Here is a 12,084-nt window from a genome sequence, read left to right on the forward strand (position 1 = left end):
AAGAAAATTGCTGAGGATCTCCAGTAGAAATTTCTCATTTTTGTTTGATTCCATTTGAATTAATTTCTATGAAGAGAAATCAGGGGGTTTTTATTGTGGTTTGTTCATAATCAGGTTCAGTAAAGACTCTAGACAAATGGACTTGGAACAGGTTTGGAAAGATGTGAGTAGGTTGTACTCTTCATGTTTAGTTTGTGGGTATCATTTTTCTCAAGAACTCCCTGTAAGCTGTGGGAAGGAGCCCAGTGAACATCACATGGAGAGACTGATCTTGCCAGGACCAGCAGCTTTGCCAGACACAGCTCACACAGGACGGAGGGACCACAGCAATTCCTGACCTTTTCCTTTCATCTTCTCTTTCCTCCTTCTCCTCCCCAGCTGGCATCCTCCCTTAACTGGCCAGTGCAGTCCAGAACTGGACTCTCAAGGAGGGGAAGGACTAGGCAAAAAGGCACAGAGCTGGCAGCAGAAGCTGGAAAGCAGAAGCAGAAACGGCAGAAGAACCAGAAGACCTTAAAGCCTCAAAGAAAACGGGATCTTATTCTGCCTGCCACCAGCAGATGGGATGCAGTGCTGCTCACAGGAGAGAGAGAGAGAAGGAGAACCAGAACAATAGCTACTCTCTGGATTTAAGGAAAGTTGATAAACCTGGCTGTCTCCTCCTCATCTTGCCCAAAACGGACTCAATGGCCAGGAAACCTTTCAAGGAGCAAAGCATTAGCAGCAGGTGGTGCCATCTGTCCTACTCTAATTCCTTCTTGCTCAAACAATTGATGTCCCAGTTAGTGAGGAAGGTAAAAAACCAACAACAAACCCCCAACCCTAACTGCCAAATAGCCAGAGAGTGGGAGATGGCAGTCAAGGAGACAGAATGCTAATTTTAGCTGAATAACATGAAATAAAAATAGTGTTAATAATAATAAAGAACTATGAAAATGTAACTGCTCAATGATGCCCTCTCTCTATGGTCTCCTCTTTTGCACCTGTGCCTGAAGATGAGTGATTAGACAGAAAAGCAAACCACAATCTGGTGTTACCCTGAGCTGAAATGCAAAGGCCAGGGCAGTCTTGGGAGAGGCTGCATCACATCCTGCCCTACTGTGCATTGCTGTTATCACTGTCCAGCTGGAGGTTCCCATGGTGCCACCTCTATGAAACATGGGCAGACACTGCCTGGCACATCATCCCTCTGTCACCTGGGGCTGAGGCACATCAGCCAGGTTTGCCTCATTTTCATCACTGTTGCTTTAGCTCTGGGCAATGTAAGGGATTTTCTTGTCAAATCTACCTTGCATGTCACAGACTATCCTTTCCTATCTCTATTTTAATATGCAACCATGTATTAAGCTCTCTGGAAAATGCTGAACAATAAATATCAGCTCTGCACTATAAGCAAGACCCTGTTGCAACCTCAGCAAAATTATCCAAGAGCTCTTTGGTTCTGCAGTGCATGTTGCAGTAGAGAGGCAATTTCTTCCACTTGGACTAAATCAGCTTGAAAGAAATAATGGTTCATTCTCCTGAGCTCAGGACTGACTTTTGAAGCAGATATCAAAACAAACACTTACATACGAAGTGAATTTCATGTTATAACAAAGCAGCAATCCAGCAATCCCCCCCTTCAATTTATGAACTGCAAGAGTTAGAACTAAGTTATGAGAAAAATAAAGGGATTCACTTCTGAAAGAGAAGGAAGAAATGACAGAAAGTATTTGGCACAGTTAAAATGAGTTTTATTTTGAAACCATTCAGAATTCAGAACTAGGAAGAATACCTTAGTGAGGCAAATAAAGAATTTGCTGGCACCATGAGGAGAAACCTCCTACCTCAACAAATAAAACAGGGTTTGATTCAATCTCCCCCATGTTGTAATGAATAATATTCTTCCAGGTCTGTGTTTCCACTGATAATGATTGTGCTTGACATGCTCACGTTTCAGACATTCTGCACAGATTGCATTTTGCACAGGTTGAGTTCAGAGGAACCAAGGATGCCACCAAGCTGCCACTGCACCTCCCAGACATGGCCACACGAGCACTGAGCTAGGAAATGCCATTTGATACAGGGCATGTATCGAGATAAAGCCAGGAGAGAAAGGATGGTCCAAGGGTTGGGGGAGGAAGGGTGGAGAAGGTAATTCCCCTTCTGTGCTGTATACTTCCTAAAAGTGATGCCTGAGCACACTAGAAAAGCAATGGTGGCCACATGCTCCTTTGCAAGTGGAAATAATGGAAAAAAGGACTAAACCAGCAGTTTCTGACTGGTGAGGAAGGAAAAGACCACTAGACTAGAGGGGGTTCTACACACCAAACCAGTGCCGTTCCTGAAACAGTTCCACAACAGGAATTTATTCCAGAGATTAATTCAGTTTCTGATTTTAATTTTCACATAGCACCACAAACACCCTTTACCCACCCTCTGGGTATCCCTTCTCCAGAAACAGACAACATTTAGCAAAAGCCATTGCATGCACTCACTGCTGCTTGCACTTGATTTTTACACACACAATTTCTAGATCTTAAACCTACCTGATAATTTCAGGTCTGTGTGGTTTCAAATGTGATTTGTGTTTAAGAATTCAAGTGTGTTCCCAGTGTGACATATTTTAATACCCCTCCCAGACAAGAATTCAGGCTGAAAGAGCCATTTCCATTCGCTCTTGCTCTGAGCAGGACCAGAGGCCACTGGGCTGGAGCACAGCCTGAACCTCCAATATTTGGCACAATTTGTCTCAGGCCAAAACTTCACATTCAGTTTAGAGAGGGTGACAGCACAAGAAAGAGTCATCGAATTCCACAGAGATGCCCACAGCTGTCCTGAGGTTCCTCCTGTGCTGCTGAAGTATGGAGTATGACTGAAGGAACAAGGGGATGTTGCACACAAGTTTTCCAGTTCTCAGCTGGCCACGCCACAAAACTCCTGAGGTCTCTGACCAGGGTGTGATAGTGACATGTCTCAGGAGCCTTCATGCTTGGTATTGCTCACTCTTCCTTTCTGGCATTGATGGCAATTCTCAGCCCAAAGCAGCTCTGACACTTTCTAACGGAGCAGGAACATAATGCAGACCCTCCTCTTATCACAAGCTGGGCTTAACCCAGCAGCCCTCGTTCACTGGGGGATGCTCTGCTCCCCATGTCACCACAGAGGTACAGCTCTCAGCATTTTCACTAAGACACACAGGGATGAGACTTGCGTGCTCCCTGTGGGGAAGTCCTGAGCACAAACACCTCCTGTTCTCTCTCCTTCCCCTATGAGCACAACTGTTCACAGCTCAGCAGCAAAGGAGGGAAACAGGAGACACTGGTAACCAAGCACATCTCACTTCCAGGCACTGAAAGACATAAATAATAACAAGCATAAAGACATTCTCTGGTCCATCTGTATTGCAAGCACTGGAATATGAAAGCTTTGGACCTGCTTTCAAAGCCCTTGGGCAAAAAGAAGTGATCCAACCTAAGGCTGTTCTGTGCATCAGTGGTGAAGCCATGAGAAGACAACATTCTCCTTTCTGCTGTCATTTTGAAGTCTGTTTACTTGTAACCTTAAAAGGAAGTGAATTACCTCAAAAGAAAAAAAAAAAAAAAAAGAAGAAGAAGAAAAAGAAGGATGACTGCCTGATCTCCCAGAACACCTCAATACCAGATAAATGTTCCTCCTACAGAAACGAGTATTAGAGCTTTTGGATGGCATCTTTCATTCTGTGAATTGCCCAATTACTTCAGAGAGATGTTGTGGCATTGTTGAATGCTGATAGAAACTCATTGATCTGTTCCCAGACTTCCCAGCACACAAAGGATGGGAAACACTCCTGGCTCCGAGTTTCTATAATGTGCCTTATTGATCCTGTGAAATGCCAAACTCTGCACTTATTTACAAACATGCTGCACTGCAAAGCCCCCATGCATAGAAAACGCCCTGCCCAATTTATTTCCTTTTTACTGAAACATTTTGTATGAAAAATTAAATCAGCTCTAAGTAATAGACATGGATTTTTGCTTATGTTTACCATGCAATTTTACCCAGAGAGAACTAAATGGGGATTTGTAGAATGCAGTGATTTTTCAGCTCAGAAAATCACTCATTTATATTATTAGCATAGGTTTAATAAACTTGTTCAGATCTGTCTTAGGAATGTTGGGCTCCATGTGGTTATTGATCAGTTTGTCTGCCTGGGGCTCCAGAGCTCTCCCTTCACCTGCAGAGGCTGTCCATACAGGACACACAGGAATCAGTGATCCTGGTGTTCCCAGACCTGCACAGTACAACCACTTTGCTCACACACACAGAATTTATTTGAACTTCCACAAAGCCACTTTTCCTGCAAAAGTCCAGGTTAATACGAGTCAGGAAAACACTCAGTTGCCACAAAAAACTTATCACTCACTTTTAGGGCTCTTTCAAGCTGCTTTAATGCCTTACCAAGCTTATTTACCTAACACAGTGCCTGATCAGTAGCATTCCAAGGTCTGGTTTTTGTCTTTTCACTTAGGCAATTTCTAGCCAGAAAGATTTTGTTCTCTGGCACATGCCTGTTCTCTTCATACTCAAAGTTTTCACTGATACTACTTCAATCTCAAAGTGTGATGTTTTTGCCAACACACTTCTGCTTGTACTGTTTATCTGTTCCCTGCTACTGTCTGTCGTACCAGCAAGACTACTTAGGGCTAGTAAAGAACTGACTTTTCCTAACAACTTCACTTACTTAGCCATAATTCTGAAGCAGAATGATGTCCTTTCATCTATACTAGACGTAAAAGAATTGTGTTCATCAGGCTTGGTAAGACACTTCTCTAAAAAACCACAGAAAGCTGATCTGACTGAGAATGTATCATTTTCCACAGATGGCTTTGGAACAGATCAAGATTTGCCCCATACTTATTTTTATCAAATTAATAGGTATCACAGCCTTCACAGTACCCCCCTGAGTAGAAAGCTGCCCAATGGGCCACATTTGCTTTCATTACACCTGCAACAGACTGTGAAGAAAGTAAGGCAGGAAGCAGCCACAACATCCTAATGGTTTTATTCCAGTGTTTCCACGGGCTCTCATCAGAACAAAGAGTACTCTGCAACACTGAGCAGGTGCTCCTCTCTACAGGGTAAATACCATGATTTCTCCTACCTTCCTCTGAGGCCGAGATTGATCCCCAGACTGGCACATCCTCCATAAAGCTGTTTTGGGACACGCAAGTCACCTGCTCCAATCCTCTGCAGAGCTCAGACACTTCTGGGTGTTGCCTCTGCACTTTCTCCTTCCAAGCACAGGGTGCTCAGGGTCTCCCTCAGGGCTGTTGGCACACACAGACTTCCACAAGGCAGCAGTGGAGGTCAGCAGCTTTCCTCAGCAGCTGAAAGGAGAAAGATAATAACATCAAGTGGGAAATCATAGAAACACTCATAGAATGGTTTGGGTTGGAAAGAAACTCAAAGACCATCTCCTTCCAATCCCCTGCCACAGGCAGGCACACCTTCCACCATCCCAGGTTGCTCCAAGAGCCATCCAACCCGGCCTTGAATACCTCCAAGGATGGGGCGGCCACAGCTTCTCTGGGCAAGTGCCTCATCACCTGCCCAGTAAAGGATTTTTCTTTAATATCTACTCTAAACCTACTCTCTTCCGTGTGGTCATTCCCCCTTGTCCTGTCCCCCCATGCTCTTGTAATGAACCAGTCTGGGGTTTGCTGAAGAGAAACAGAACAGAGGGGTAAATGGAAGGAAAACACCCCAAGTCCTAAACAACACCATCCCCCTGCACACATCAAGGGGCACTGATTTGTTCAGTGCAATCGATCAGAGAAGCAAACACTTACCCCATACGTCTGTTTCTAAACTAGAAGAAACAGGTTAATGTGCAACTGATTCATAAGCCATGTGCTGGCCCTCTCCCCAGGGATGCATTTCACCCTGGAGTTTAATTAAACTCTCCTCCTTAGGCATACAGTGTGTCTTTAAGAGATTCTGAGAACAGTTTTTTATTCCCAGTTGATTTTCTTCCATTGTTGTATGTAGTCTTTTCTTATTTATATCACACCTTTTGTGTATTCCATAAGCAAATCTAAGTACCAAACCATTAGTATACTGTAGCTGCACAGGCTCTTTCCAAAAATTTACAGTCCCAGCCAAATCCTGCCTGAGTACAGAAAGTAAAGATCAATTTTTCCACATCTGAACCTGACTGGATTTAATTCCATCCAACACATTCAAATGACAGCTTGGGAAACACAAGATTCTGTAAGGTCCTGAGTTGAATTACAACCAGTATTAAGGCAGTGGACTGGAGATGTCAATTGTGGAATATCCTCCTAATGTTTATTAACTTCTCTGTCAATGAGAATCACTGCTCTGACAACAGACTGGCTGGTGAAAAATCATTGTCCATCTGTTCACAGCTCACATCCCAGGGTAAAGGACTTGCTTTCTTTGCTGAAGTGTAAAAAGTCATTTGAGTTTGAAAAGCACTAGAAATGCCTCTGCTATCACATGCAGTGAGCCACGAAGCTCAGACTGTTTTACAGGGGCACTGTCACAGCATATCAGGAAAAATCAGCCATTTAAGGACTTCAAAATCTCCCACTCTGGAGCCCAGGCTGAGGCCGCCACACGCACGGCTGGAGCCTAACAAAGGTCAGCTCCTTTAGTGTCATGTCACCGTGCCAGGCACTGCTGCAGCCACTCTGAAACACTCTCCACATCCCAAACCGCCTCCAGAACACTGGGTCAGCCCATGCCATGTGCTTTTGCTCACCAGCAGGGTAAGAAAACCCTGTTTCAGCATCCCCACAGTGCTCCTCGAAACACTGTGCAAAAACCACACGGCAGCCAGAAATGAGTCATGAAGGACTCCAACTTCTGATGTTTGTATCACCATGTACAGGTGAGTAAACCAACATCCTCTGGACAAAAATCACCACTGAGAAGCCTGGTACACCCAGTCTAAATAATTGACTGCGTGTAGAGTTTAGAAGATTAATAAATTAACTGTGTGCTGCACTCCCTGCAAACCTTCAGGCCCCAGAACTAGACAGTTCGCATCAGGTGCACTGACAGGATAATACTAATTAGATAACAAAACAACAATGTAAAGCAAATGATGTCTAGATAAAAAAAAAAATACCATGGATGTTGGGAGGTTTTCTCTGTGGGGAGAACACAGGCTTGTGCATTTTTCTGGAGAGAAGTAAGGAATGACTTATCTAACTGAAACTACAGGGGTGTAGACGGAAGGGAGCAGGAAAGACAGACGGTAATTCTGTGAGCTGGAAAGTGGCCAGGATGCTGGGGTTAGCAGCTACACATTTTCAAAAGCATCATGAGATCTTATGTGATTACAAACCATCAAGAACCTGGTTCTAATTCTTATCCAAGTTACATTTGGCAGCAGAGCAAGGCAGCAGTCCAAGGCACTGCATTCATTTGGGCTGAAGGACAGAACTCACCTATACCCCACATCCCCGTCCTTTACTTCAACTTATTTTGGATGTTTCTCATCTAACACTAGGAATGCCTTGGAGAGCAAGTCGCTGGTGAGATGCCACATCCCTAAAGCTGTAAAACCCTTGGCAATCACCCCCTCAAGCAGGATTTGCTGTAAACAACTGCGGGAGGGTTCATGAGCACCGCCTGAGCAGCCAAAGCAGCGCTGCAGGGGGTGCAGAGGAGTCACCTCTGCTGCTGGTATCCCAAAAAATGCCCACATATGCAGGTGCCCTTGTGCAGTCCTCTCTGAACAATGTACAGACATCACCTTCTTTGGGTACCAACAGCAGCATCACAGCAGTAAACAAGCAACAATTCTCTCCCCCAATCCTGAAAAAGCCAAATCCCATTTCATTGGATCTACCACAGCTACAAGGATCCTTTTGCTCACAGAGAGCATAGATTGTGCTACCCCCAAGGTATGGTGCTTGTTTCTGCTTCTCATGCTCTTACTACACATTCCCCCAAGTTCTATTTGGAAAGACTCTTAGTTAAACTTACAACATTTATTGTAAGTAGCCAGGATACCATTACTGTTAGAACTGCAAGAGACTATCACAAGAGTTAAAATGAAATGCCAATACCACAATTTGCTGTTTACAATACAGTGCATGGGATCTGCAGACATGATATAGCAGTAGCACAGCAGTTCAAGTGTATTAAATGTGCCATAAACATCTAAATTGCTGGTGGTGTTTTTTAAAGGATCAAAGAGACCAAAGCAAATATCATGCCCCTTAATTGGGAACAATTGCAGAACATTTGCAGAAACCCAGGAGAGTATCTAGACCCATGGGCCCAGCTAACAAGGGCTGCAGGGATGAAGCAGAGAGAACACCTTGCTCAGCAGAGAGTCTTCCCATTACATCCCAGTATGTACAGGATACACATTTATCAATAACCAGAAGAGTTGCAGGCCTGGATTTCAAAATACAGCAACTATTTGAGGTCCTTGTCTGATGGCATTTGAGCTGATTTGGGTTTCCCCCAGAACAAACCATGAGCTTTAACAGAGTTTGTTGGGATATGCATGTTGATCTCCTGAACACGCTGCTGGAGTGGTGGAGTTTTTAAGTGTATGCTTCCTCAATCATTAGTTATTTGCATATTTGTTTCCCTTTCTGCTTCAAAAGCAAGTCTCCCTTATCTCATAGATCAGATCCACTTTAGAACAACTAAGATTAAAACAAAAAAGTTTTTTTAATCTACCGTTACACTATTCTAATCTTCAAACTTCCTAGCAGCTACCTTTATATTTCTTTCCAAACTTCAGCTTCACACATCATCCAGACAAATAATTTTAAAATAGTTAACACTACAGAAACATTGAAGCTGCCATAGAAAAGGCTTTTGAGCTTGAAGCATAACAGGGCACAATTTCATACAGGCTTGGCCAGGAGATTGTTTTTGGTACTCTCAGCACCTGAGGCACCAACAAGGACCAAGGTGCACCTGGACAACCAAATGAGCCCCAGCCAAAGAAAAGGGTCCAAACCCCACCCTGAGGGATGCACATTTTACAGTCTTTTGTGTGCTGGGTGAAGAATCAGTGACACTTTATTTGGAAAATTACATTCCAGGTTAGGAGATGGTGGAACGAGCAAGAATTTCAGGGCACTGCACAGGATTTTCTCTGAAGAATGGATACAAGACCTGTTATTCAGCACTTCAGGAGGCATTTGCCCTTGAAAGTGCTGTTGAGAATGACAATGTTCAGGACAATCCAAATTCTGGGATGTTTTTGGCCCCAGATAATATTAAGGAGGAGAAAAAAATAAATTGAAAGGCAAGCACATTCTCTTAATAAAAATCTTCTTATCTCTTCTCTATAAATTCTTGCTCTCGGGTCTTGGTCATTTTTAAAATCACATCAGGCACCAACCTGCTACACAAGTAACAAACCTCCAGGCAGTTATTATTCAACACTGGACTTAAAATTAATGTAACAATTTTTAGGTACCTCCAAGCAAAACAAAAAACACATTTCCTAAAATTTCCTACTTCAAAAAGGAAACAAATACACCTGTCTTCTTTAGGAAGCAGCAGAAAGGCAGCAGACAAGTTGTGCTGTGAGAAAAAATAAAGAAATCAACATACAGATGATGACTTCTTGTAGGCCTTCTCACTGGCTGCAGCACTTTTCACTTGGCTGAATCCCACCTTCCACAGAAGCAATGATACCTCCAACAAGGGCATCAGCCAGAGAGGATTGGAGTGCATGTGACCACCCAAAAATACAAGTAATTAAATCATAAAATATCCTGAGCTGGAAGGGACTCACAAGGATCACCAAAGTCCAACTCCTGTCCCTGTGCAGGACTCCCCAAAATCCCCCCACGTGCCTGAGAGCTTTGTCCAAACACTTCTTGAGCTTTGTAAGGCTTGGGACTGTGTCCATTCCCTGGGGAGCCTGTTCAGCCCCCACCATTCCTGGGGGAAGAACCTTTTCCTGACTGAGGGACTGCTAAGGGACAACAGCCCAACAGGCATTCAGTAGAGGTTGGTGGGTTTTATCCAAGGTGAGGGAAGAAACAAAGCTTATCAATACACATTTGAACAAGACAGAGAGAGAAAGAATCAGAGGGCCAGTCCGGCCCTCATCAGACACTCTGCTCAAGAAGGGTTTGTTGACATTCTTTTGCCCTGAAAACTGATGCAATTTTCACTCCTCCCAGCAACATTACACTCTACTTTTGGGGTTCTTTTCAGGATCTGATACAGCAATGAGTTGCACACACACTCTCACGGGGGCTGAGTGCCATCCTGGAGGGCTGGAGATGGCCAGGGAAGGGAAGGGCAGCTGCTATGAGTGACACTGGCACAGCATTAAGAGCCAGAGAGACACCAGCCCTCCTGACCCACCTGCATTGTGCTGCTGCACAGGCAGCTCAATTTCCAGGGATTAAGAGGTGTGCTGTAGAGAAAACTTTGCACTTCTCCAAAGTCCCAAAATCCTTTTTTTAAAAAAATCTATCATATCCAAGGTTTCTCTGAGAACAAACCAGCATTTACTAGAAAGAAACTTTGATTGCAAGAGCGAGCTGAGCGATAAAAGAGACACCTGCGTTTGCTCCTCATTCCACCCAAGATGAAATTCCTCTACATACAAATCCTCTTCCCAAAAGGAATGTTCTAGGAAGCAGCCTCTTATCTAGCACAGGGGGACCTGTTTGAGCTGTTCCTAAAGAAGGTACAGCTCCCCTAAAAACCACTCAGATGATAAAATGTGTCCTTTCTGTCATGTTAATTATGGAGAAGGTGGCACAAGGACCACAAGCCTCAGCAGGTGTCAGTGTGTAGCATCAATGGAAGACAATCTTGTGGAAAAAGCCCTCCCTGGGCTGCCCATTTAAGTTGCTGCTTGGCTTCCAATTTCTCTGAGAGCAGATTAACCTCAGAAGCAGCTCTGCCAGAGCGACAGATCGGCTTCAGAGGAGGCAGACAGGCAACCCAGGTACCAGGAGCAGAAAACATGGGCTTGCTCCTGATTCACTCAGTTCCCAGACAGGAATATTGTCCTTGCTGGCTGCTCTGCAAGACGCTACACGCCTTTCTCTGTGCCAACACACAGTGACATTTTATTCAGAAATTCAGCAGCATCTGCTGCTTCAGTGGCCAAGTTTCTGCCTCAGCAAAACTTGGACTGGATTTTAGCTAAGTGGCCAGACAGGTGATAACACTGTGAAGTCTCCATCCTCCTTCCAGTGCTGGCTTTTCACAGGCATACAAAGGGGCTAACACCTAATTCTGTAGGTGTGGAAAAGCTGTGCACTTCAGCTTCCTGTGTGTACCACAGGCACCAGAGATGATGTGCTGCTTGACTTCAGGGAATAGCTGAGTGTGTGTGAGGAGAGCCAAGGTCAGCAGAAAGGGAAAAGAGGGAATGCCAGAAATAGGCCTTAGGCACCCCAGAGATCCATAAAAAGTGGGAAAGCTCTGGGTGGGAGAATGTACCACAATCTGTTGTTGCATTTGCTCTATGCATGCTGAGGATGAAGGGAAATCCAAGTACAGCAGCTTTTCTCCACCAAGTTTTGTAGGAAAAAAAGGGGAGAAAACTGTGTCCACAGACAACCAAGAGCGTTACCAGGCAGAGAAGTAAAAGCAGCAGGTACCTAGTGCCACAACCCCACAAAGAGGTGTGAGTCACTGGGCTGGAAAAGTACACAAAAACTGTCCTGGAAAAGGTTTTATCCAGCTACATAATTTTACTGTGTTTTGAAGAAGTTTGGGCCATCTTAAAATCAAACAGATGCTATTGAGAGAAAAGAGCCTGTGGGCACCAAACGATTGAGTCTATTTTAATGCTTTAGCTTAGCAAAGTCAGCAGTCAGGCTGAGGGCAGCAGTCATGGTGTGAACACAAAGCAGAGGTACCGAGACCTGCTTTCCAGGCAATAGAGCCTCCAAGATGTTAACAAAATTTGTGTCTGCCAAAAATACCAGTGTTTTCTAGGGAATTCTTCAATTATTTTCTTTGCTCACAGTCCCTATATCCACAGTGAAAACATTCATTGGAGTGGGAAGGGCATGACAGGGGAGGAAGAACGAGGACAGGTAAAACTCCAAAAATTTTCGTTTTCAATCCTTAGGTTCTGCAAGAAGTGAT

The 12,084-nt window shown here is 44.2% G+C and overlaps 1 long non-coding RNA gene across 1 annotated transcript in view; it reads right to left on the bottom strand.

Moving 5' to 3' along the window:
• Positions 1-12,084, bottom strand: part of LOC125331810 — a 43,203-nt gene that overhangs the window by 6,557 nt on the left and 24,562 nt on the right. The window contains exon 3 of the long non-coding RNA XR_007206206.1: positions 5,123-5,348. This is a non-coding gene — a long non-coding RNA (uncharacterized LOC125331810). The remainder of the gene's footprint in view (positions 1-5,122; positions 5,349-12,084) is intronic.

This window comes from Corvus hawaiiensis, chromosome 11, assembly GCF_020740725.1.
Source record: "Corvus hawaiiensis isolate bCorHaw1 chromosome 11, bCorHaw1.pri.cur, whole genome shotgun sequence".
Lineage (NCBI taxonomy): Eukaryota > Metazoa > Chordata > Aves > Passeriformes > Corvidae > Corvus > Corvus hawaiiensis.